The sequence below is a fragment of the Fukomys damarensis genome, unplaced genomic scaffold (genome assembly GCF_012274545.1).
Source record: "Fukomys damarensis isolate Sample0158 unplaced genomic scaffold, DMR_v1.0_HiC HiC_scaffold_4, whole genome shotgun sequence".
In the NCBI taxonomy this organism is placed as follows: Eukaryota; Metazoa; Chordata; class Mammalia; order Rodentia; family Bathyergidae; genus Fukomys; species Fukomys damarensis.
The window spans coordinates 24,689,643-24,716,379 of NW_022900916.1; the positions used below are offsets into that span (position 1 = coordinate 24,689,643).

The 26,737-nt window shown below is 37.6% G+C and overlaps 1 pseudogene; it reads left to right on the top strand.

Moving 5' to 3' along the window:
* The first annotated feature begins 220 nt into the window (after positions 1–220).
* The window catches only part of LOC104874154, a 55,089-nt pseudogene continuing 28,572 nt past the window's right edge, over positions 221–26,737 (top strand).

Below are 26,737 nucleotides of genomic sequence, written 5' to 3' on the forward strand. Positions count from 1 at the left end.
AGAGAAGGCAGTCTGGCTAGTGTTCCAGCTGGCAGCAGGCCTTGGTGCCACTTACACAGTACATACAGAATGCAAGAGTAACTGGGTCAGGAAGGGTTCCATCTAAATTTCAGAAGAAGACCTGGGAGGTCAGGCAGTGTGCCTGAGTGGGCAGTGTGTGAAGCCATGAGGATGAAGCCAAAGGTGCAGTGAAGACCACAGAAGTTTGGAGAGGCCAAACATGGATTATCTGAGGAAAACTGTAAGGAAGTCACAAATCCAGCCCAAGAGAGAAGCCATGAAAGCTACAACCATCTGCAGTACCATAAGGGTGGAGCCACCTAAGCCCTTTGGAGTTCACAACTTGCCACATCTTGCCTGGGATGCTGGAAGTAAAACCATGGCTTTTAATGTTTGCCCTGTAGGACTTTGAACTTGCTTTGGTCCCATTTCTTTGTACCCTGCTACTTGTAATTTTTCAAATAGAAATACCTATCTTATACCATTGAATGTTGGAAGTTTTAACTGTTTCTTCATTTGTACAGGGCTTGCAGCTAAGAATTTGCCTGAAGTCTCAGAGGAGAATTTGGACTTGGACTTTTCAACAATGCTGAAACTGTTAGAGCTTTGGCAGCTCTTGCAGATGGACTAAATGCTTTTTTGCATAAAAGGATATGCATGAGTCTTTGGGGGGTTAGGGACAGAATATTTATGGCTTATATTTATATATTCCCTCAAAGCCTTATGTGGTAATAGGTAGGCCTTTTTCAGAGGTGGTTGAATCTAGAGTGTATAACATTGAAATTGACTTATGGTATAATGCTAGGTTCAAGGGCACTAGGATGAAGGATGTGAGTGCTACCTGCCTTAAGTAGTCTGGATAATATAAAAGGGGCAGAAAGATGTTCTTAAGGTCCCTTGTTACTTTTGCTGTCTTCCACCACCGTGAACTGCTTCCCCTCTGCCATGTGCCAGCCTGCCTTAGAACCATCCTATTACAGACTGAAAACTCTACAAACTGTGAGCTAAATAAACATTTTTTCCTTTAACTTTGGGTGTCAGGTATTTTGTCTCAGCAATGAGATAAAAGTAACTAAGACACCACCTTTAACCATAAGTACAAAATTCACAGTTATATAATAAAGTCTAAGACAAATCATAAAATTATATACAGTAAGTATCTACTCAGTAGAGCAATTTTACCCTAAGGAGAGAAATTTTTAAAGGGATAACAGGAAAAAACAGAGAAATGGAAGAGAAAGAAACTGGATATAAGACTGAAGGACAAAGGTTGACTACCCAAGCCCTTGGGAAATTAGTAAAGAAGATAGAAGGGAAAGAAAGAAGGAAAAAACAAGACCAAAATTTTTAAAAACTAAAAACATTGTTCACAATCCAGAAAAAACAATAAAAAATACCAAAAGCAAAGAAAAAAATTATCTATGATTTCAAGCCTAACTTCTCTGGTCTACAGTTTTGTGGTAGTGTCCAATTCAGAATATGATGCTGCTGTTGCTGGTAGACAAAGGAGGCCAGATTTGTGCTGGATAATCCCAGCAAAACTACAGTAGGATTAGGGTGGGGTGCTAGATAATCCTAGCAAGCCTGTAATAGGTTTAGGGAGAGGTGCCACCTCTGGCACTTTCAAATCTATGAAAATTCAGCCTGATTCTGGCCTCTAGTCCTGGGGTTGAGATCTAAATTGTTCAGCCTACAACACTCTGGGTGTTTTTTGTTGACCTGACCATGGTTCTGTCTCTGGATGTCTCCTGTGGTTGTCACTCACCCAGTCACTGTGGGATTTCAACACTGAGAACCCTGAGGTGAAGTCAATCCATGGCTGCTTTGAGACCTAAATTCAGTTGGCCCCTCCCTAAAATGGCATCCAACCAAGCACTCTCTCCAGGAGACATGGCAATTAATTAAACTGGAGCCACTCACCAGCTGTTGTAGTACACAGTATTCACTGCTCCATTCCACTGGAGCGCTTCTCCCTGCAGATCTCCAGAGTCACCAACCTTCACTGTATTCTATAGATTTGATCCTCTTCTCTCATGCCACAATCCAGGAGCCAGAGAGAAAGCACAGTTTGCCCCTTCCTTTTTCTGCACTGAGGTGTGTCTCTTTCCTTTCTCTGTGGGCTTCAATTTTCCCTTCAGATCCTTCCTGTTTCCCAGAGATCTGCCTTCCTCCTTTTCTTTCCCAAGTTTTTATTTCCCAGTGACTGGATTTCAAATCTTAGACAAAGATTCCTACTTACCACTTCATCTTTCCAGAAGTTACCACCTATTAATCTTATAAAGTACACCTGTGAAAGTTTGCAACTTGAATGTTCATAAGTTAGGGACTTACTGCACAGTGCACCCTCAAGTAACAACCAGCATGACATACAAATAACTTGGGTTAATTAGGTTAATGATTAATCTGCCTTTTATTATCTATAAGGTAAACATCCAGATCTCAGCTATATTGACTTACAACCAACATGAGCTACAACCAGCCTTTGGGAACTGATCAAGTTCATAAGTCAAGGGTCCATTGTACTAGTCTCTTCATCCCCAGTCAATGTGTCAAAGTGGGGTGGAGTCTGATGGTCAGTGGCCTGGAATCTCTTGACAAATTCCTAGGTGATTCTGATGCTTCAAAATGTAGAAATCAAGAAAATATTTGAAGATCTGAAATCAATCTCAATTAAATTACATCACTAACCATAGCCTTTGTTTCCAGAAGCTTGCTTCAAGCTCTTTCTACCTCTAATGCTTCATAGCCTCTTTCCTCACAAGTCTCATTGGTAACTGTTCTCTCTCAAAGCAAATTTTAAAATTATACCTTCCTTGAAGACTACTATTAGGGGAAGAAAAGTTGGATAAAGATACTGGAATGATTCTTTTTTACTGCTTTCTCTCAAATTTTCCAACAATAAGGATGAAAATTTGAGAGGAAAAAGAAAAACATTTTCAGTGAAATAAAGAAACAATCATAGTTCCATTTCAAAGAATACTACTCAAACTGTGGAGAGTCTGCACAGAGAAATGAGAGAAATATGAGCCTTTTGAAGGGACTATCCAAGGTTGTTTAGCAAACAATACTGGGGGTATAAATGGCCAATAACAGTGAGGTATATGGACTATTCATACACAATGTTTCTTTAATGATTTAATCCAAACACAATGAACAATGAATAGTATAATTCATAAACTGTACAGGTTTATGTGTGACTTTTGTCCATAATTTTTTAAAAATTTTTTGTTGTTGTCCATCATTTTAAAGGTACCAGAGGCAAGATTTTCCACAATTAAGATGAAAAAAATTTAAATATATAAAATTTTAGGAAAAAATGTGAATGCTGAAAATCCTTTATTACAAGTATTGACTGGTTTAATGACTTCAAGAACCTCTACACTTTCTACTCCACTAACCATTTCAGAGAGTCAAGAATTAAAATGAAGAAACTGCAAAGCCACTTTGCACACATGAAGACACACAATTATATCAAATCATACTTTTTCATTGATATTAATCTCTGTTAGAAGCAGATGCCCTCAACAAGATGTATGTTCATGTACCAACTTCCTACAAGGAATGAAATCATCATGTACTACAATATGTACCAATAAAAATAAAAATATTTTAGTTAAGAAGAACCAGGAAGAGAGGAAGATGAAGCAATTGCTATCAAGGATCTCTACCCACAGGCAATCTATTGAAAAATACTGAGTACAAAGGTATGTGGAGATTTAACTGTGATACCTGGGGTTGGTTTATTTCTTTAGGCTTTTTTGAGTAGCTTACGTTGCAACAAAATTGAGCAAGAGATATATACACATCCCACATATCTTCTGCCTCCAATCATGCATAGCTATCAACACACTACACCAGAGAGGTACACTTGAAACAATCAATGAACCTATATTAATCAGCCAAATAAATTATTTACATTAGGGTTCATTCTATTTTATATATTCTATTGGTTTGGGCAAATTATAATGGCATGTATACATCCTTATAGTATTGTGCAGGGTAGATTCACTGTTCTAGAAATCCTCTGTGGTCTCTCCATTCATCTCTCCCTCCCCTCAACCCTTGACAACTACTGATTCCGTAGATTTACCTTTTCTAAAATGTTATATAGTTAATTAGTCCCCAACATTTTTGGCATCAAGGACTAGCTTCATGGAGGACAAAATTTCCTTTGACCCAGGGAATAGGAAGTTTCATGATGATTTAAGTGCATTACATTTACTGTGCACTTTATTTCTATTACTATTTCATCATTATTATAAAATGAAATAATTATATAACTCACCATAATGCAGAATCAGTGAGATCCCTGAGATTATTTTACTGGAACTACATGGTGCCATCTGAAATTGATGGGAGACAGTAACACTCCAAGTGTGTTGCTTATGTCCATTTGACTCCATAATCTTATTTGGATTTAAATCATTGCAGAAAACACTGCTTCACAAAGATAGGATGTTGGAAATATCAACAGGCTTTTCAGTGCTTTACGGCAATCTCAGACTGTTCCAACTTGACTTTGTTTTTTGTTTTTTTTTTTCTCTCATTGAGTTTATTGGTACTTTTTAGGCATACATTACTGTTACATTCATCATTGGGATCTTGTACCTTTACATGAAAGGTCTTGGTTCTCATTTTTTACCCATACCCCTGCCCTCCCTTCAGCCCCTCCACCTTTCCCTATTTGCAAAAACTTTGTTTCCATTTTTTCATTTTCTCAGATTCCTTCTTTTCCCTTATTTCCTTTCCCCTACTCTTCCCACTTCCCCTCCACCTTTAGCCCTTTTCTTCCTTTGTCACATTGTCAATTATACCATTTGGATCTTATTTACACTTTTCCAACTTGACTGATTCAGAACATAAAATATATGGAAATTTAAAGTTGTCTCAAACATATTTTTTAAGCCAATGTCATTTTCAATCTCAAAAAGTGGATCCTCTTCTAGCATGGTCAAAGACAATTCAACTGGCTTATTCACAAATGCGTCATGGATCATCTCCTTCCCAGTTTAGGGGTAATGATGCACAAGCTTGAAGGAAGAAGGCTCTGGCTCTGCCTCTTTCAAAATCTCTACTGTTTGAAACATGTCAAACATCCCAATATTCACTCATAATTCATTCTCATAATTCCATTCCATTTCAATTCATCTATTTATCAGAGGGCCATCAATCCTCCTAGAAAGGGGGATGGCAAGGGCTAAAGAAAGAAAGACAATAGAGATTTGAGTCTATTTCAAAGTACATGAGGGGCCAGGAGGTTGGTGCCTCAGAGAGGGCAAAGGCAAAGACACTCTGAGCTGGCCATTATTTATTGGGTACACACAATAGTTGGAGAGAGTATCAAGTGGCTTAGACAGCAGTGATAATCCTATGTTGATGAGGATCTTAGGTTGATGAGGTTCTTAGATTGATAAGGATCTAATGTTGATGCAGGTGGTAAGGAGAGCATTCTTACAGTGGTAAGTGGGACAAGATAGCAGGCTAATAAAGAATGTGTCCTTTCCGCAGAGGAAACCTTTATATTTTTTATTATTACTTAGTTTGCAAAGAACCAGGACGACTTCAGCTGATGTAATCTTGCCCTTGAGCATCACAGCATTGCAGGACCATTGAAGTCTTTTAGCTGTGACCAGAGTCAAAACAGAGTCATGTCTCCACATACCATATCTTGCTCTCAGGAAAGGATGTTAGGCATCAGATATCCTCAGTCATAATTTAATTATGAAATGATTTTCCCAAAAATTATGTAGAATGGCTCTCAACATCTACTTTATCTGCCTACATGAACATAGTTATTGTTTCTCTTGAAGTGACAGATGAAGTAATTATTAACTCACCATAATGCAGAATCAGTGATCTCCCTTCGAAAGCCATATGTTCAAAGAGCCTACCACTGCCAGGAGAGGAGCATGGCATTGTGAGAGCCCCACCTGGCAAAGAGCAGAAAGACCATTATTCTGAACTCAGAAAAATAGCACAATGGTGAGCAGCAGAGAAAGCCTCTTTGGGGCTTGTTGTTGAGAATCAAAGCCCACTGGGAGAGCAAAAAGATTCATTCCAATAAAGACACAGAGAAATGCAGCAGCTGGTGAGTTGTTGGAGTCCAGTACCTCCTACCAGAAACTGGATTCAGTGCAGGAGAAGGGTGGCTCAAACCTTCAGTAGAACCATGCAGAGATCAAACCTGAAGGAGGTCAGGGAACTCAATTCCAGCCTCACCACCAGAAACCAGGCTGAATTTCAGTGGATGATGGCTGGCTCACTGAGATCAGATGACACAGATCTGTACACTGACTATGTTGTCCACTGGTGACAGCAGCGACACACCTTGAAAGGGTCATTGTTTCTTCTTTTCTTTTCTTCTTCTTTTTCATTTCCCAACTTTCATGTTCATGTTTTTGTCCTGTTTTCCTTTTTCTCATTGTTCTTCTTTTTATAGAAGCATGAATACAGTTTCCAGTTTTCCTGTTGCTGTTAGTTTATTCTGTTCTTTTTTCCTTCCTCTTTTCCTCCTGTCTTCACCAGTTTCCCAAAATTTGCATTATCTCCCTGTGTCTTTTAGCCTTACATCTAAGTTTTCTATCTCCTTATATTCCTCTATCCCCCTAATTTCTTCTAAATCTTCTCCCCAGAGGGCAAATTCACTGTATTGGGCTTATTTACTGCAAATGTATTTCTGGTTGGTTCTAGATTTTTATATTAACCACAAGTCTAGTTCATGTTGTCAAGGTGGCAGACTAGTAGTTACCACAGATTGTCATTTTCTAGGCTATTTGATGCTATTGTTGAAGCTCATTGTATTACCATGGCTAAGATGACATGATTCTTCTAGTCACTTGTTCTTCCTGGTTTACCAAGACTGAGATTGCCTAAAGATCATTACAGAGTCAAAACTCAAGGGCCAGCTATAACTGGAAGAAAATCTGAGAAGTAGCCATTCCCTAATGGATCTAAATATTAGCAATAAAGATACTCACAATAAACAATATACAAGTATCAACCCAGGAATTAAACCAAAAACATCACCAACAACAAAAACAGATGGGAAGGCACCTAAACAAGATGAAGACCCAGACTTCCAGAACACAAAAGGCAAATCCAGGAGACAACAAGATGAAACAATCTGAAAGTCAACCACCTGGACACCTTGACCTGGTAACAAGGGAAGTAACAAAATAGGTGAAAAAGGCACTAGAAAAAATGAAATCAGAAATAATTTCTCAGATGACAACAGAGATTGTAACGATAATGAAAAACATGATTAATAATTCATGAGCAGATATACATAAAGAAAGAGGAGCTGAGGAAAATTATGGGAACCATGAATAATCAGCATAAGAAAGAATTAGAAAACATGAAACATATCCAAGCAGATATCAAAATATTAAAAATACCATCCAACATTTCCACAGCAGAATAAGTGAATGTGAGGACAGAATTTCAGATATAAAAGACAGGATTTTTGCTAGCAAACATGAAAAGAAAGATTTCTTAAAAAGAGCAAGGGATCATGAAAAATCAATCAGTCAGTAGATGTTGCAAAAAAAAAGGATAACATGATTGATTGCAGTCAATGAAAGAGTAGGAGATAACACAAAATATATAAACAAACTTTTCACAGAAGTAATCAAAGAAAACTTCCCAAACTGGGAAAAAGAATATGACACAAAGATAAGTGAGGCATATAGTACTACAACTGGCCATAATTAAAAAAAAAACAAAAACAAAACAAAACACACACCTAGGCATATGATAGTCAAGATTCTAGAAATCCAGCACAAGAACAAAATATTAAAGGCAGTTAGTGGAAAGGGGAAAAAAAGCACATACAAAGGAAAGCCCACCAGAATCACAGTAGAGTTAGCAAAACATACCCTCAAGTAAAAGAGAGCCTAGAGTGAAGTATTTCAAGCTATAAAATAAAACTTCCAACTCAGGTTGATGTATTTTGCAGCACTATCATTTAAAATTGATGGAGAAATAAATATTTCCACAAGAAAGAACACCTGAAGAACTCCACGAATACCAAACCAGCCCACCAAAGAATTCTAAACAATATCCTAGGAAAATACAATGAAGGTTACAACTCCATGAAGCCCAACAGAATGAATCCATCAGGCAAGGCAAGAAGTTAAATGTAAAGGGAAAAAACAAAAATTCAACAGTAGGGGGAAACCCACTTTTCGGTCTCCCTTCTGTCTCAGACAGAAGCTTTCTTTTCCTCAATAAATTTTTCCTATTCTTAACCTCTGTTGTTCCTAGAATTCATTCTTCAATTTTAGAGGACACAAACTCATGCTAGATATCTAGCAGATTTGGGAGTTACATCTCTTCCCCTTATATGATTTTGGAGGTCTTCCACTGAGATTACTGGTTGGAGATTAGGAATTCCATATCTAAACCTCGCACTCCTTTTGAATATATAAAGGAGTAATTTAGAATTTCTCTACACTCACACATGGTGTGCCTACCTCCTAAAGCCAAGTACACAGAGGAAAGTACTATGATGCTATCTCACAATTAGAATTATACTGTAAAAGACAGAAAATGGTCAAAATCATCTTAAATTGAGATTTTCTTTACATTGAGAGGTAATTCTTGTTAGTGTTCAAGTGTAAATGTAGTGAGAGACACCTCACCCTTAAGACATTCAGTACCTCTAAGCCTGAGGCTACTCTTCTTACCCTTTAGAACCTTAGAATAAAGTTTCTAAGACAACTTTAAACGTTGGCCACCAGGTGCTGAGGATGGAATATCTAGGTCAGCCATAATTAAAACCTCCATGAGGTTATATCCATACTTAGCTAAGTTGTTCAGGCCCCTCAAAGACAATATCCCTTGCAGGAATAGCAAATATGGGACCATTTGTGTTCATGTGGCTTTTTCTCAGTGATCTAAGACAGATTAAATGAAACCTAATAAAGTTTTTGGATGACCCTGATATGTACATTGAGGTCTTTAGAGAACATACTCATACCTATGGACTAGATTAGAAAGATGTAATGTTGTCCTTAAATCAAATACTGGTTTTTAATGGAGATAAGTAGTATTATCTTTAGAGCCAAATACTATCTTATTTTTGGAAGATCAAAAGACAGGCAGGAATAACTGCCTTCTGGTTTCTACTGGAATACAAGCAGTTCCTATACAAGACCCCTACTGGCTTGCCAATCAAATAGGAAATAAAAATGTAAAGATATTTTCAGGCATGTATTCTTAAAGGTCTAAGAAACATGAGAACTAAGCCTTTCAGTTATCTTAAATTATCAACTATTAATCAGAAAGAGATGAAGACATCCCTAGATCCTGATTTGTTAAAAGGAAATAGTGTTATAGGTCCCCTTAGAAGAGTTTTCTAGTCAAGACACCTGTGTTCTGCTGAATTTTCTGACAGAAATTATATTTCTAGGTCTAAGGCACACCTTTGCAGCCTTAAGATAAAACACTTAGGCCTTATGATATTTAAGGGAATCCAAAGAACGGGGGAAGAAATAAACCAATTATTTTCTTTCCATGGCCTAAGACTCTAAAATGGCTACAGACATTTCTAGAAATTACAGGCTTTTGTCACTTTCAGATAGTAGGATAGGGACTGGAGATTTACCTCAGTGGTTCTGCCACATGCCTTGCAAGCTCAAGGACCTGTTTGATCCCAGGTATCAAAACAAAGAGAGATGAGGGGGGATAGATAATAGGATATAGTGAGATTGTATGACCCATCTATCAACCTATAGAAAAACCCAAAAGACAGCCATATTTTAATCTGGGAACCTGGCTCCCAGATGGCATTCCAGAAGCTCAAATAAGCATTTCTAAGTGACTACCTACAGGACACTGTTTTAGTTGTATGTTAACAAAAGGTAAGACACAACTTTGGGAATGTTTCTACAAGATCAGAGAACTGCTCAAAAGCCTGTAGGGTATTTAAGTCATAAATTAGATATTATATATTCAAAATAATTTATTTAGATAGAAAAGCCCTAAACAACATATTTAAACCACTTTCATTCTCTTTCAAGAGGCAAAAAGCAGACATTCAGTTTCTTTGATTATTGGTTTGATTTTATGCTTGGCAATGCAATTGGAGTCCACCATAGCCCTTGTCTCTAGAAATATGTTTTACTAAGGATTGCAGATCCATTCTGGAAAAACTGATCTTAATTGTCCTTCCATACCTGAGATGGTTAAGATTTTGTTCTTAAAAGCACTCTTCTGCCCTTTCTCCACTGTCCTGACCCTGAGAACTAATGCAGTTCTCAGCAGTATTTAATTCAAGGCACTTCCCTCCTCTGTGGCTGTGGATTTCAAGATAAAGCTTCCAGAATGATGGCATCCTACTAAAGGATAACAAATAAGAGTTTTCTTTATGTCATTTAATGTCTTGTGGTCAGATGGTAGTGTATGACTGAGAGACCATTCCATTCTAAGATGAACATTTGGAGACCAAAACTAGAAAGGTAACTGGGCTATGAGGACAGCCAATATTTTGGCCCTGGCCCCACTAGGTCTACAAGATCCAGGACATGAAGGAACCTTTCCTATAGGATCCTACATCTTTGACTTAAAAGCTATGCAGCTACTGAGATGACGATGCCACGCACCTACTAAAGGCCTTTCGATAGACCCTCTGTACAGTAACTCTAACTGCTGATCACAGCTATGATCCTCTTCAGCTGGAAATAACCAGAGCTGTCTTCACCCTTTGTCCCTTCACAGCAGTTAGGGGTACTTCTTTAGTGGAAGGAATATTGCAGATAGGTAAGTTAATTAGATATCTTGTAGGCAGTTAGACAGGGATGCCCTCAAGGAGCCAACATGGAGAACAATCAAGACACATTCACTGAAGGCCAGAATTGTAAAATGAGAGAAACTGCTATAACTTTGTGCTTCCTCTGGGGATAAATAGCAGTGATTGATATTGTAAATAGGTTTCAGTCACCGGAGTGGAGGGCCAAGGTCTTAACCTAGCCTTTCCAGGAAATATCCCTGACCTCCACCCTTACTGAAAATCCTTGTATGCTTGCTATGTGGCTTGCTCCCCCACTGGATCCCCATTTAATCAATATTACCTGGGTGACTGTACTTGTAATCTTATTGGTTAGTCATGGTTTTTCCCCACCTCATGTCCACCTTGTAATTTTCCATTGGGGCATATAGCTTTGTCCCATTTTGTATCCTCCTCACCACATGGCTTTGCTGTATAAAACATCTTTGAAAGAAGGGTGTGTGGGCAACCCACTTTCCAGTCCCCCTTCTGTCTCTCTTAGACAGAAGCTTTCTTACCCTCAATAAATTTTTCCTATTCTAAAAAAAAAAAAAAAAATCCACAGCAGGAAAAGATCATGACAAGGATAAGTCAATACATACCAGTTATAACCATCAGTGTTAATGGTCTCACTTCAACAATAAAAAAAGAAACTAGCAGAATGGATCAAAAAGCAAGGTCCAATATTCTGCATGCATGAAACAGACTTAACTCAAAAAGAAATTCATGTATTGAAAATAATACTTCATGTGACAGGAACCCCCCAAGAAAAGCAGGGGTAGCTATTCTATTTGCAGGCAAAGGATTTCAAACCAAGACTAATTAAAAGAGACAAAGAAGGTCACTACATCCTTGTAAAGGTCACTACATCCCTTTACAAGGAAAAAATGACAATTATAGAGGAAGAGATGAAAATCATATATATGTACCAACTATATTAAACAAATATTAATGGAGATGAAAAATTAAATAAGCACTAATACAATAGTCATGGGTGACTACAATATCCCACTGTCACAAACAGAGAGATCAACTAGAAAAAATCAACAATGAAATACTAGAATAGAATCAAACTCTTAAATGGACTTAATAAATATCTACACAGGGCTCCAACCCACAAAATCAGAATACAAATTCTTCTCAGCTGCACATGGTAATTCTCAAAAACCATGCCAGCTAATAGAACATGTTTAAGTAAATGGAAATTAATTGAAGTTATCCCCTGTATATTATCAGATTATAGTGCAATGAAATTGGAATTAACAGCATAAGAAACCACAAGAACTCAATAAACACATGGAATTGGACAACATTCTCCTGAACAACCAATGAGTCACAGAGGAAATTAAAGAAGAAATTAGTTTCCACAATTAAAGGATTAACTGACCATGCCGTTATAACATACTAGAATTTATGGGACACAATGAAAGCAGTCCTACAAGGGAAATTCATAGCAATGAATACCCATTTCAAAAAAAAACAGAGTGAACTCAGATAAACAACCTAATGCTTAACCTCAAGCTTCTAGAAAAAGAAGAGTAAGACAAACCCAAAGTTCATACAAGGGAGAAAATTGTAAAAATCAAAGCAGAAATCAACACAGGGAAGACTAAGAGAATGATCTAAAAAAAATCAATGAGAGGTTCCATTTGACCCAGCCATCCCTCTGCTGGGTATCTTTCGAAAAGAATTAAAAGAATATATCACAGTGATATATGCACACCCATGTTTATAGCAACACAGTTTGTAAAAGCTAAAATTTGGAAACAGCCCATTTTTCCATCAGTTGAGAGACTGAATAAAGATGTGGTTTTCTATAAAATGGAATACTACTCAGTCATAAAGAATGAGAAATTAGAGTCATTCATAGGAAAATAGATGCATACTGAGGTAATACTCTTAAGTGAAATAAGTAAGTCACACATGTGTAAATACCAAATAGTTTCTCTGGTGTGAAAAACTATAATTGTATATAAGATCCTAATGGTTGACAATGTGCAATAGGAAGAAAAGGGCTAAAGGTGTAGGGGAAGTGGGAAGGGTATGGGAAAGGAAATAAGGGAAAAGAAAAAAATATGAGAAAATGAAAAAAATGGAAATAAAGTTTCTGTAAATAGGGAACGGTGGAGGGGGTGAAGGGAGGGCAGGGGTAAAGGGAAAAATGAGAACCAAGACCTGTCATATAAAGTTAGAAGATCCCAATGATGAATGTAACTGTACTGTATACCTAAAATGTACCAATAAACTCAATGAGAAAAAAAAAATCAATGAATGAGTTGGTTCTTCAAAAGAATAAAGAAAACTGACAAACCCTTAGCTAACCTTATCAAAAAAGGAAAGAAAAGAGCCAAATCAATGCAATTAGGAATAAAAATGGTGAAATTACAACAGATCCAGCAGAAATACAGAGGATCACCAGTACCTACTTCAAGAACCTGTACTTCAATAACATGGAAAACACAGAAGAAACAGACAGATTTCTAGATATATATGAATTACCAAAGTTGAACAAAGAAGCTATAAAAATTCTAAATGCCCTCCCTTCACCCCCTCCTCCCCTCCCCATCTACAAACACTTTATTTTCATCTTTTCATTCTCTCACATTTTTTTCTTTTCCCTTTTTGTTCTTCCCCTACGTATCACACCTTCCCTACACCTTTAGCTCCTTTCCTCCCATTTCTAAATGTCAGTAATCTTATTAGAATCTTATGCATTGTTGCAGAATATTCACACCAGGGAAACTATTTGGTATTTACACATGTGGGACTTATTTATTTCACTTAGGAGTATATCTTCAATATGTATCCATTTTCCTATGAATGAATCTATTCTCTCGCTCTTTATGGCTGAGTAATATTCCATTTTATAGAAAAACCACATCTTCTTTATCCAGTTTCCAACGGATGGGCAAATAGGTTGTTTCCAAGAGGTAAGGGGAAAAAAATGAGAATCAAGACTTGCCATGTAAAGGTACATGATCCCAACAATGAATGTAACTGTACTGTATCCCTAAATGTACCAATAAACTCAATAAAAAAAAAAATTCTAAATGACCCAATATCAATCAATGAATTAAAAGCATAATTAAAAATTTACCAACAAAGAAAATCCCAGGTTCTGATGGCTTCATTTCTGAATTCTACAAGAAATTTAGAGGATAGCTAATGCCACTACTGCTCAAACTCTTTAATGAAATTGAAAGGGAAGCAATATTCCCAAATTCACTCCTGGAAGCAAACATCTCCTTAATACCAAAAGTAGAGAAAGACACAAACAAAAAGTAGAACAACAGGCCAATCTCCCTACTGAACATAAATACAAAAATACTCAATAAGATACTGGCAAACAGAATGCAGAAGATCATCAAGAAGATCATACATCCTGACCAAGTAGGATTCATCCCAGGGATGCAGGGATGGCCCAATATGTGTAAATTAATAAATGCAACACACTGTATTCACAGAGTCAAGGACAAAAACTATATGATCATCTCAATAGATGCAGAAAAAGCATTGGACAAAATCCAACATGTATTCATGATAAAAACCCTATAATAATTTGGCATAGACAGTCTGTCTCAACCTGATAAAAAGCCATCTATGAAAATCAAACAGCCAGAATCATACTGAATGGTCAAAAACTGAAATCCTTCATGCTAAAATCAGGAACAAGGCAAGGATGTTCACTGTCACCACTTCTGTTCAATATGGTTTTGGAGACATTAGCCACAGCAATTAGTCAAGAGAAAGAAATAAAAGGAATAAAGATAGGAAAGGAAGAAGTCAAATTGTCATTTTTTGTGGATGATGTGACACTCTATAGAAGACGTCAAGAACTCCAGCAAAAATCTTCTAGACTTAATAACAAAATTCAGTAGAGTAGCTGGATACAAGGTCAACACTTAAAAATCAATAGCCTTCCTGTACATGAACAAAAAACTCATTGAGAGAGAAACTGGGGAAAGAATTCCTTGCACAACAGCATTCAAAAAAAATGAAATAGCTAGGAATTAATCTGACAAAGAACTTATCTCTGTTTAAAAATCTCTACTCTGAAAACTACTGCACTCTGAAAAAAAAGAGATCAAAGAGAAGATAGCCTCTTTAATAAATGGTGTTGGAAAAACTGGATCTCAACCTGCCAAAGATTAAAACTAGACCCTTATCTTTCACCATGCACTAAATTAAAATCCAAGTGGATTAAAGATCTAAATATAAAAACAAAAACACTAAACTTACTGGAAGATAAGTTAGGCAGAACTCTGCTTCCAGACATTGGCATAGGAAAAGACTTTATGAACAAATCCTTAGTAGCAGAGGAACTAGCAGAAAGAATCAACAACTGGGATCTCATCTTATTACAAAGCTTCTGCACTGCAAAAGAAACCATCAACAGAACTAAGAGACAACCTACAATATGGGAAAAAAATTTTACCAGCTGCTCCTCAGAAAAAGGACTATTATCTAGAATATATAAAGAACTCAAAATAATCAGCCCCCCCAAATATAAAGATCCAATTCAAAAATGGGCATCTGAAATGACATTTCTCAGACAAAGAAGTAAAAGCACCAAGTAAATATATGAAAAAATGTTCCACATCACTGGTCATTCGAGAGATGCAGATGAAAACAACACTGAGATTCCACTGCACCCCACAAAGAATGGCTGCTATCAAGAAATAACACAATAACAAATGTTGGCAGGGTTGTGGGGAGAAAGGAACCCTTCTCCATTGTTAGTGGAAATACAGACTGGTGTAACCACTATGAAAATCAATATGGAGATACCTCAAAGAGCTGGGACTAGAGGTTCCATTTGACCAGCCATCCCTCTGCTGGGTATTTTTCCAAAAGAATTAAATGAATCATATCACAGTGATATATGCACACCTATGTTTACAGCAACACAGTTTGTAATAGCTAAAACTTGGAAACAGCCCATTTGCCCATCAGTTGGAAACTGGATAAAGAAGATGTGGTTTTTCTATACCACATCTTTGAATACTACTCAGCCATAAGAATGATAAATTAGAGTCATTCATAGGAAAATGGATACATATTGAGGATATACTCCTAAGTGAAATATGTAAGTCACACATGTGTAAATACCGAATAGTTTCTCTGGTGTGAAAAACTATAATAGTACACAAGATCCTTATGGGATAATTAACAATATGAAATAGGCTAAAGGTGTAGGGAAAGTGGGAAGGGTAGGGGAAAGGGAATAAGGGGAAAGAAAAAATATGAGAAAATGAAAAAATGGAAATAAACTGTTTGTAAATGGGGAGGGGAGCAGGGGGTGAAGGGAGGGTAGAGACGAGGGGAAAAAATGAGAACCAAGGCCTGTCATGTAAAGGTACAAGATCCCAATGATGAATGTAACTACTGTACACCTAAAATGTACCAATAAACTCAATAAAAAGAAAAAAAAATCATCATAGGGAATTTGTACCTGTACATATCTTGCTTCTTCTTTTATCCCATGCTTGTCCCCTCCCTTTAACCCCTCTTCCTCTCCTTGTTTACAAAAGCTTTGTTTTCATGTTTTTCCTTGTTCTGTCATTCCTTTCCCCTCCCTCTTTCCTTGTTTCCCTTCTCATTTGAACATTTTCTTCCTATTTCCTAATATCTCTTCTACATTTTAGTTCTTAATAATACTTACAGTTTCTCACCCCAGAGAAAAAATGTGATATTTAAGCACGTGTGTCTGATTTATTTCACTTAAGAGTATGGTCTCAAGATGCATCCATTTAGCTATGTCTCGAGCTTAACCTTCTTTATGGCTGAGTAGTACTCCATTACATTTTTAAAAACCACATCTTCTTTATCCATTCATTGGTTGATAGGCATCTGGGCTGTTTCCAAGATTTCACTATTACAAACTGTGCTTCTATAAATGTGGGTGAGCATATATTGCTGTGGTATGATGCTTTTAATTCTTTTAGGAAGATACCAAGAAGGGGAATGGCTGGATTGAATGGAACCCCTACTTTCAGTTTTTTGAGGAACCTCCATGATAATTTGCACAGTGGTTACACTGGTCTACACTCCCACTATCAATGGAGAAGGGTTCCCTTTTCCCCACAGCCCCTCCAGCATTTGTTGTTGTCAGGCCTGCCCTAAATTAACAGAAAAAAGTAAACAAGCTGCTTTTAGTGAATACCAACAGCTTGCCAGTAAGTGAGGCAAATGAACCCAAAAATATGGTTTACAACCCCCTGACAGATGCAGTCCAGCAATTGTATACATACCTGAACAGACCATCCTTGGGCAGCTAAGTCATAAATGTGTCACCCCAGATTCCTTAGCCTTTTCAATACCTCTAAAAGCCTGATGCCTTTCCCAGTTAATTGCCATTCTCTCGCCCTTCCTACCCCAGCTAGCTATTAGAATCTCCTGATTTTAGTCCTTGATTCTAGTCCCTGTTCACTGGAACAAAAAGTTTCCTTTTCTCACAATGAAGAGCCTGGTGGTGGTTGGCGGTGGTTGTTAAGTGGATGCTTTATAACATTTCGGTGCCATGACTTGGATGGTAGAGTACTCTCCTTGTGAGAACCTTACACCCTGCCTAAGGAGCCACTGAACCCACTTGTCAGCATGTCTTCGGATTTTGCTTCAGCATTCTAGGCAAGCTGCTCAACTCCATTCCATAGGCTTCAGATCAGATATGAATGTTTTTTTCTATCCTCTAACCACCTCACCCTTGTTTTTCCACACCCCATGCCTTTTACAGTCTCTGTGACTTTAAGATCTCACTTTCTCGCAATCTTTCTCTTCTCTGCATCTTAACTTTAAGAGCCCCTACCACACGTACTGCAAGCAACTGTGCTTACAGCTCCATTAAAACTACAGCTGCTCTGTAGTTCCAGACCTTCCCTTTCCTTAACTCCACTTGCTCCCCCTACCTCCCTACTGCAAGCAAATATGTTTGCAGCTTTGGATTAGAACTACACCTGCTCTCTAGTTCCGTGCTCTCCCTTTCCTTAACTCCTCTCACTCCCCTCACATCAGGACAGAAATAGGTCTGTCCAATTTTCTATGCCATGAAAACCAGCACTGGTCATAGAAATCCCCCTCGAGAGAACTGTCTTTTCTCTTTGATGGTGAGCCGATTTTGATGATGATCAATTAAAGTATACAGTCTCAGTCACTGGGAAGACATCCCCTGTTGATTATTGCTGTCCCGTCACATCAGACATGAAAAAGCCTGCCTTCTGTCCTAATGGGAATCACTCTTCTTCTATTCCTTCTTCTCTGCTAGAATGCTTAATAAACACTCTGAAAACTCTCTGTCTATATCCTGATCTGAACCCTAAGTGTCTGATATTCTTCTGTAATACTGTATGGCCACAATATAAACTAGACAATGGCTCTCAGTAGCCCAAGAATGACACTTGATTTACAAGTCTACAAGACTTAGACAGCTATCGCTGGAGACTGAACAAAGTTCCCTATATTCAGGAATTTTTTTACACTATGTAACATGCCCACTTTGTGCACTTCCTATGAACCGTCTCAGATCCTCCTCTCCTTTCCATCTAAACCACTTCTACCTGACAAGGACAATTCTCTTACAACAAATCCAATTGACCTTGCTATTCCCCCATGGTTCCCAGTATCTCCTCCCTCTGCAACAGGGGCTGCTCCCCCTCAATTCCCAGAGCCTCCAACTGTCCTAGAGACTGCTACTCACTCCCCCTCGCCCAGAGCCTCCTATGCCCATCTTAACCACCTCTGTCTCTCCTCCCCCCTCCAGCATCCTATTGTGACTAAAGAGACTGCTACTCCTCCTCCCCCAGAGCCTCCGACCCTCTCAGCTGCTTATCCCAACCAACCCAAGCCCTCTGCTGTAATTACAAAAACTACAGCTCCTTCTCCCTAAGAACTTTCCACTGTTGTCTCAGCTGCCTCTCCCACCTGCTCCAATCCTCTTGTCACTGGTACACTCCCACCCAAAGCCCTCATCAACCCTACAATGCCCTCTGCACCTGATCCTCCCCTGTATGCTATGTCCATTCAACCCCACCCCATACCCAGCCCAGACTACAATTTTGAGCTCCTTCCCTATCCCCTGCTCTCCAGTTCCCACTTTGAGAGGTGGCAGGAGTAGAAGGGACAGTTCGAGTCCAAACCCCCTTCTCCCTGTATGATCTCTGTCAAATCAATCAGTGTTTAGGTTCCTTTTTCACAAACCCTACTAAATATATTCAAGAGTTTCAATATCTTACTCAATCTTATGATTTATAATGGAAAGACATAAATATCATTCTGTTGTCTACTCTTTCCCACGAAGAGCAAGACCACATTTGATCCCTGGCTCAGGCTTATGCTGATGACTGCAGGTACCTGAGCCTAATCTTCAGGAGGTTCCCCAAGCCACCCAAATTGGGATTTAAACAGGTTTGATTAGGAAGAACAGTCCCAGTTTACAACAGTTGGAATCATACGATTATTTGTCTAGTTGAGAGGCTACAAAAGGCAGCATACAGGACAGTTAATTATGATAAACTTAAAGAAACCACCCAGACAAACAATGAAAATCCTGTACAATTTATGTCCCATTTACCTGATGCTCTCAGGCATTATACATCCTTAGATCCAGAGAGCCCAGAGGGCCAATTTATTTTAAAGATGTATTTTAATACCCAGTCTGCCCCAGATATTTGAAAAAAATTACAAAAATTGGAGAATGGTCTTCAATTTTCAAAGCAGGAATTGTTAAGCTCTGCATTCAAAAATTTTAATAACAGATGAATGTGCTCAAAAACAGCAGCTTTCTGAGTTACAAATGCTGGCCTCCACCCTAAGAAATCCTGCTATGTTGACTAATAAAAGATCAAAGGGTCCACAAGCTCCCAGTATCCCTCTAGGGCCATGTTTCAGATGCTACAAGAATGGTCACTGGGCTAGCAAATGCCCAGAGCCTAGGGCTCCCTCCAGGCTGTGTCTTTTGGGTGCTGGTCCTCATTGGTGGTCCAACTGCCTAACACTGGCAGCAGCCCCTGCCACTTCTGGGCTGAGACCTCAGGGACTCCCAACCAGCTCCTTCCCAGACCTTCTTAGCCTGGCCATGGAGGACTGACACCAGCTGGAGGACACCATGGCCTCCTGGACCATTCTGGACACTGATTTCCAAATAATTCTTATGGTGGAAGATAAAACTGTCTCATTTCTCCTGGATACAGGTGCTATGCTCTCTACATTGCCTTCCTTTCAAGGACCAACCTCCTTAGCTTCAGTTGCTGTTGTGGGAATTGATGGTAAACTCTCCAGACCTTTTTAAATGCCCCCAATTTGGTGTCAATTGGGCCAACACCTTTTTCCACACTTATTTGTAGTTTTTCCCAACTGTCCCATTCCCTTTTAGGATGAGATATCTTAGCCAGGTTCTTGGCTACTCTAACAGTCAGTGCTTATAGATGCTCTAATCTCTACATACCCCTATATTCCCCTAGTCTCCTATCTTCTCCTCTCAACCCCAGAGTCTGGGAAACTTCCACCCCATTTCTGGCCTCCTTCCAACAACCCCTTATGATCCCTCTCAATCCAGACCACCCTTACCCTGCCCAATGACAATATCCCACCTCTGACCTAGCTTTAAAGGGCTTACAACCTAATATTTCTCACCTGTTGCAGCATGGTTTACTAATTCCTATCAATTCCTCTCTACAATACCCCATACTCCCAGCAAACCTGATTTGTTCAACTTGCAACATCTCTGTGTGCCTCCTGCTGGCTGAAACTCAACTCTCTGCTGGCTTTAATTTTCTGCTGGGCTTCAGTTCTCACTTCCGATCCTTGCTGAGTCCCAGGAACCTACTCCCCTCCTTCTTTTCCTCATGTTGCTATATTCCAGCACCTGGAGACCAAATCTTGGAGAGGATGTTTCTCTGCCACTCATCACTGCACTATCTTCCTTGAAATTTCTCAATATAGCTCTTGAAACATTAGCCAGAGCAATGAGGTAAGAAAAAAAAATAAAAGAGACATTGTCAGAGGCCGATCAATCCTCTGATCTGCCTAGAGATGGGGGCTGTGAGGGCTAATAGTCATAATTTCAAAGTACATGGCGGGCTAGAAGGTCAGTGCCAGAGTGCACAAAGACAAAGACACCCTGAGCTAGCCACTATTTATTAGGTATACACAATAATTGGAGGGAGTATCTGGTGTCTCATAGGGTTGCAGTAATCTTACATTGGTGAGGGTCCCATATTGATGAGGACAGTAAGAAGGGAGAAAAGCATTCTTATAATAATAGGTAAGATAAGATATCAGGCTAATAAGGAATTTTTCCTCCCCTCAGGTGAAACCTTTCTCTTTGCTTATTATTACTTGGTTCTCTTCAGTTGACATAATTCTGCCCTTGAACATCACAGGATGATTGAGGCCTCAACTTGTGACCAAAGATACATGGAGTTATGCTTCTGCACAGCTGGCTCACAGACACAGTGACATTGGGCAGACAACCCTAATCATGATTTATTTATGAAATTATTTTTTCCCAAAATTATACAGAATGACTCTCAACAGGGTATGTGTAGGAAAAGAAGTCAAATTATCATTATTTGCAGATGCCATGATCTTCTACATGGAAGAGCCAAAAAATTTCACCAAAAGATTCCTAGAATTAATAACCAAATTCAATAGCATAGCATGATACAAAATCAATGCACACAAATCATTACTGTTTCTGTACACCAACAATAAATTCACTAAGAAAGAAATTAGGGAAGTAATACCTCTTACAAGAGTATCAAGGAAATTTAAATACTGAAAATTTAAGGGCCAGGGATTTAGCTCAATGGTGCCGCCACCTGCCTCGCAGGCACAAGGTCCCAAGTTCAATCTCCAGTACAAAAAAATTTAACCTAACCAAGGAGGTGAAAGAATTCTACAATGAAAATCATACTACTCTGAAAAAAGGAAGCTGAAAAGGTTATCAGAAAGATATGGAAAGATATGCTTTTTTCCTGTGCAGGCAGAACCAATATAGTCAAACTGGTCATATTTCCAAAACTGATCTATACATTTAATGTAATCCTAATCAAAATACCAAAAGCATTTCTTACAGAACTAAAGAAAACAATCCTAAACTTCATTTGGAAAAAGATACCTAAAACAGCAAAAACAATCCTGGGGAAGAAGAGCAAGCAAGATATTTCACAATTTTCAACTTATACTACAAAGCTACAGTGATTAAAAAAATAAAAAAGCATAGCATTGGCAAAAAGCAGACATGTTAATTAGTATAACATAATATAGCATGCAGAAAACAACTCCTGGAACATTCAGCTACCTGATCTTTGACAAAGGAGCCAAAAATCTATGCTGGAATAAAGATAGTCTCTTTAACAGATAGTACTGGAAAAAATGAGTATCCACATGAAGAAGATTAAACCTACACCTATATATCACACCAAACTAAAATCAGTAGCTCAAATATCTAAAAATTAAAACAGAATCTGCTGAAAGGTAAAATATTTAAAAGTCTTGAACAGGTGTAAAGATTTTCTGTACAGAAATCCAATTGCACAAGAAATAATGCCAAGAATTGACAAGTGGGATCATATCAAATTTGAAAGATTTTGCACAACAAAGGAAACAACCAACAGAGAAAAGAAACAAACTACAGAATGGAAAAAAAAGTGCTGCAAACTATTCATCAGACTATTACCTAGAATATTTTAAAAGGCATGAAAAATGAGATCCTCCCAATAAAAAATCCAATTAAAAAACGGGCAACTGTAATGAACAGACGCTTCTCAGAACAAGTACAAATGGACAGTAAATACTTGAAAAACTGTTCAATATCACTGGGTGTTAGAAAAAAATGAAAATTTCACCAGCACTGAGATTCCATCTTACTCCAGAAATAATAGTTTATCATCAAGAAATCAAATGATAATGTATTCTGGCTAGGCTTTGTGGAAAAGGGAACTCTCTAATTGTTGGTAGGAATGTAAACTAGTACAACTAGTGTTATAGCTTGTGTTTAGGTCACCCAAAACCTAAAGTGTGTGATTGATTCATGGTGCAATACTAGGATTAAGGGTGGGTGATTACAAAATCAGTCCACTGATTGGTTGGCAACACTCTTATCCTGGTAGCCTAGATAAAATATAAGGGACAGAAAGAGGTTCCCTTGCTTGTTGCTTTGCTATCTTCTACCCACCATGAATTGTTTCTCCTGTGCAATATCTGTCTGCCATTCCTCAGAGCCAGTCAATTATGAACTGAAACCTCTTCAAACTGAGTTAAATAAACATTTCCTCCTTTAACTTTGTGTGTCAGGTATTTTGTCTTAGCAATGATAAAAGTAACTGAGACAACTAGTATGGAAATCTGTATGGAGATTCCTCAAAAAACTAAAACTAGAAATTTCATTTGATTCGGCTCACTTTCTAGGTAGTTAAAGGCATTATATTTTGGTGCTACATGTATACCCATGCTCAAAACAGCATAATTCACAATAGCTAAATCTGGTACAAGGCCTATATGCCCATCAATGGATGACTAAACAAAAGGTGGCATTTATACACAATGGGCTACTGCTCTGCCAAAAAGAATATAACTGCAACATTTGTAAGACAATGGGTGCCCCTTGAGATCATAATGTTAAGTGAAATAAATCAGACACACAAGTTTAAATATCACATGTTTTTATCTTACATGAGAAACCTAAATGTGAAAAAAAGCAAAATAAAAGATAGATACTAATAGGGGGAAACAAAGAAAATTTCCTAGAGGTGTTCTTGGTTTATTAATAAAAACATTATGATTTTATTTCTGCATTTTTCAGTATTTGTAGGTTGGACAGCTTTTTAAGGTGTAATGCTTTAGATTTCAAAAACTAGGGTTCTCTACCCTTTTATAAAATCACTTTGTATTTTTATCAAGTAAATAAAACTTTGGATGTGAAAAAAATCAAATAATAACAATGTTGGAGATGCTGCAGGGGAAAAACAACACTGCTTAATTGTTGGTATGAATGTAAACTAGTACAAACTCTATGGAGATTCCTAAAAAAAAAAACCTAAAAATAGAAATTCCATTTGATCCAGCTCTATCTCTTTTGGGTATCTTCCCAAAGGTATAAAAGACCTCATACTACAGTGATACCTGCATACCCACATTTATACCAGTATAATTTCAGAAATCTTGGAAGTGGCCTCTATGTCCATCAACAGATAAATGGATAAAGAAAATGTGGTATTCTCTAAACTGAAAACTGCAGCACTCTGAAAAAAGAGATCGAAGAAGATATAAGAAAATAGAAAGATATCCCCTGCTCCTGGGTAGGAAGAATCAACATAGTGAAAATGGCCATATTACCAAAACTGCTATACAGATTCAATGCAACGTCAATTGAAATTCCAACACTATATTTCACAGAACTAGAAAAATGAATCCAAAAATTCATTTGCAACCAGAAGAGAAACTAGAATAGCAAAAGCCATCCTAAGCAACAGACACATGGCAGCAGGTATAACAATTCCCAATTTGAAACTATACTACAAAGCCACTGTGATAAAAAACAGCATGGTACTGGCAAAGAAACAGACCTGAGGATTAGTGGAACAGACTGGAAGATACAAAAAAAACTCCAGATGTACTCAGCTACCTCATCTTTGACAAAGGAGCCAACCATCCCCACTGGAGGAAAGATAGCCTCTTTAATAAATGGTGTTGGAAAAACTGGATCTCAACCTGCCAAAGATTAAAACTAGACCCTTATCTTTCACCATGCACTAAATTACAATCCAAGTGGATTAAAGATCTAAATATTAAAACAGAAACACTAAACTTGCTGGAAGATAAGTTAGGCAGAACTCTTGAAGACACTGGCATAGGAAAAGACTATGAACAAATCCTCAGTAGCACAGGAACTAGCAGAAAAAATCAACAATTGGAATCTCATCTTATTAAAAATCTTCTGCACTACAAAAGAAACTGGGGTTTTGTACAGAACATCATTGCCTATGCACATGTCTTCTAAATGTTGACCTAACTGATCTTCTAGCAGATTCAGTGCTTCTGTTTTAAAAAAACAGTCTTTGATTTATTTTTATTTTAGTACAAGGTAAGAGACATAGTTCTAGATTCAATTTTCTGCACATTGATGCCTAGTTTTCCCAACTATTTGTTAAAGAGGCTATCTTTTGTCCAGTGTATGTTGTTGACCCTATGTCAAAAGTCAGATATGGCTGAATGAGCCTGGGCATGTTTCTGCATCTTCTATTCTGCTCCAGTCATCTGCATGTCTGTTCTTGTACCAGTGTTGTGCCATTTTTATCACTGTAGTTTTGTAATATAACTTGAAGTCCAGGATTACAATATCTACTGCTTTGTTCTTATTTCCCAGGATTGCTTTCATTATTCTGTGTCTCTTCTGGTTCCATAAAACTTTTAGGATTTTGTTCTAGTTCTGTAGGTATTCTGATTTGGATTATAGTTTAGGTACCAAGGCTGTTTTAAAAATGTTGCTTCTCTCTAGCCAGGAAGAGGGGAAATCTTTCCATTTTCTGTTGTCATCTTCAATCTCTTTTTTCAAGATACTATAGTTTTTGTTATACAGGTCCTTCATGTCCTTAGGTTGATCTTAACTATTTAATTTTTTGAAGCTACTATAACTGGAGTTGTTTTCTTTCTCAGTGGATTCATTATTGGTGTACAGAAATGCTACTGCTCTACTTAGCTAAATATATAACAGCAGTGTTTTGTGGATTGTTTTGGGGACTTCTATGTATAGTATCATGTAGTATACATTTTATGATGCTATGTATAGTATCATCTGTGAATAAGGATAACTTTGACAACTTCCTCTCTTACACGTATTCCTTTTACTTTTCTTTTGTGTGACTGGTCTATATAATGCTTCAAGTAATACACTGAACAAGAATGGTGTGAGTGGGCATCCTTAACTGGATCCTGATTTTAGAAGAAAAAAGTTTCAGTTTTTCTGCTTTTGGTGTAATTTTGGCAGTGGATTTGTCAAAAATGGCTTTTATCACTTTGAGATAAATTCATTCTACATACTCATTTTTGTCAGAGATTTTATCATGAACAGATGTTGGATTTTGTCAGGCTTTTTTCTGCATTTTTGAGATGGTCATGTGTTTGCTGTTCTTCTGTTTATGAGGTATATTACATGTATTGATTTATATTATGTTGAACCATCCTTGCATCCCTGGGATAAAGCCTACTTAGTCATGATGTATGATCTTTTTAATGATCTGTTGTGTTCTGTTTCTTAGTATTTTGTTCAGAAGTTTTGCTTCTCTGTTCATTAAGAAGATTGTAGTTTTGTTATTTTTTTGTTGGTGTTGTTGTTAAGTCCTATCCAGTTTTGGTATTACGGTAATTCTAGCTTCCAGGATGAGTCTGGCATACTTCTTCCCTTTCAATTTCATTAAAGATCTTGAGGAGGTCCAGTATTAGAATTTTTCTTAAAGTTCTGACAGAAGCCTGCAATGAATCCATCAATGCCTGGGCTTTTCTTTGTTGGTAGAGATTTTATTCCTGCCTCTATTTTATTGCCTCAATTGTTCTATCAGAGGGAGTTTTTAAATTTTTTTCAATTTTGGTAATTCACATGTATCTAGGAATTGTTCATTTCTTCTAGGTCTTCTAATTTATTCGTTTTTTTGGGGGGGTACTGGGGATTGAACTCGGGTCCTTGAGCTTGCAAGGCAGGCCACAAAACTGCTGAGCTAAATCCCCAGCCCTCTTCTAATTTATTAGAATGTAAGTTTTTTAAAATACTTTCTTACAATCCTCTGAATTTTGGTAGAGTCAGTTGTGATTTCATTTCTCATTGCATTAAAATGAGGGGGTTTTCTTTCATTTTTAAGATAAGTTTTACAAAAAGCTTATCAATCTTCTTTATCCTTTCAAACAATACTTTAATGCATTTATTCTCATTTTTAAAAATCTTAGTTTCATTAATTTCCACTCTGATCTTTATAATTTATA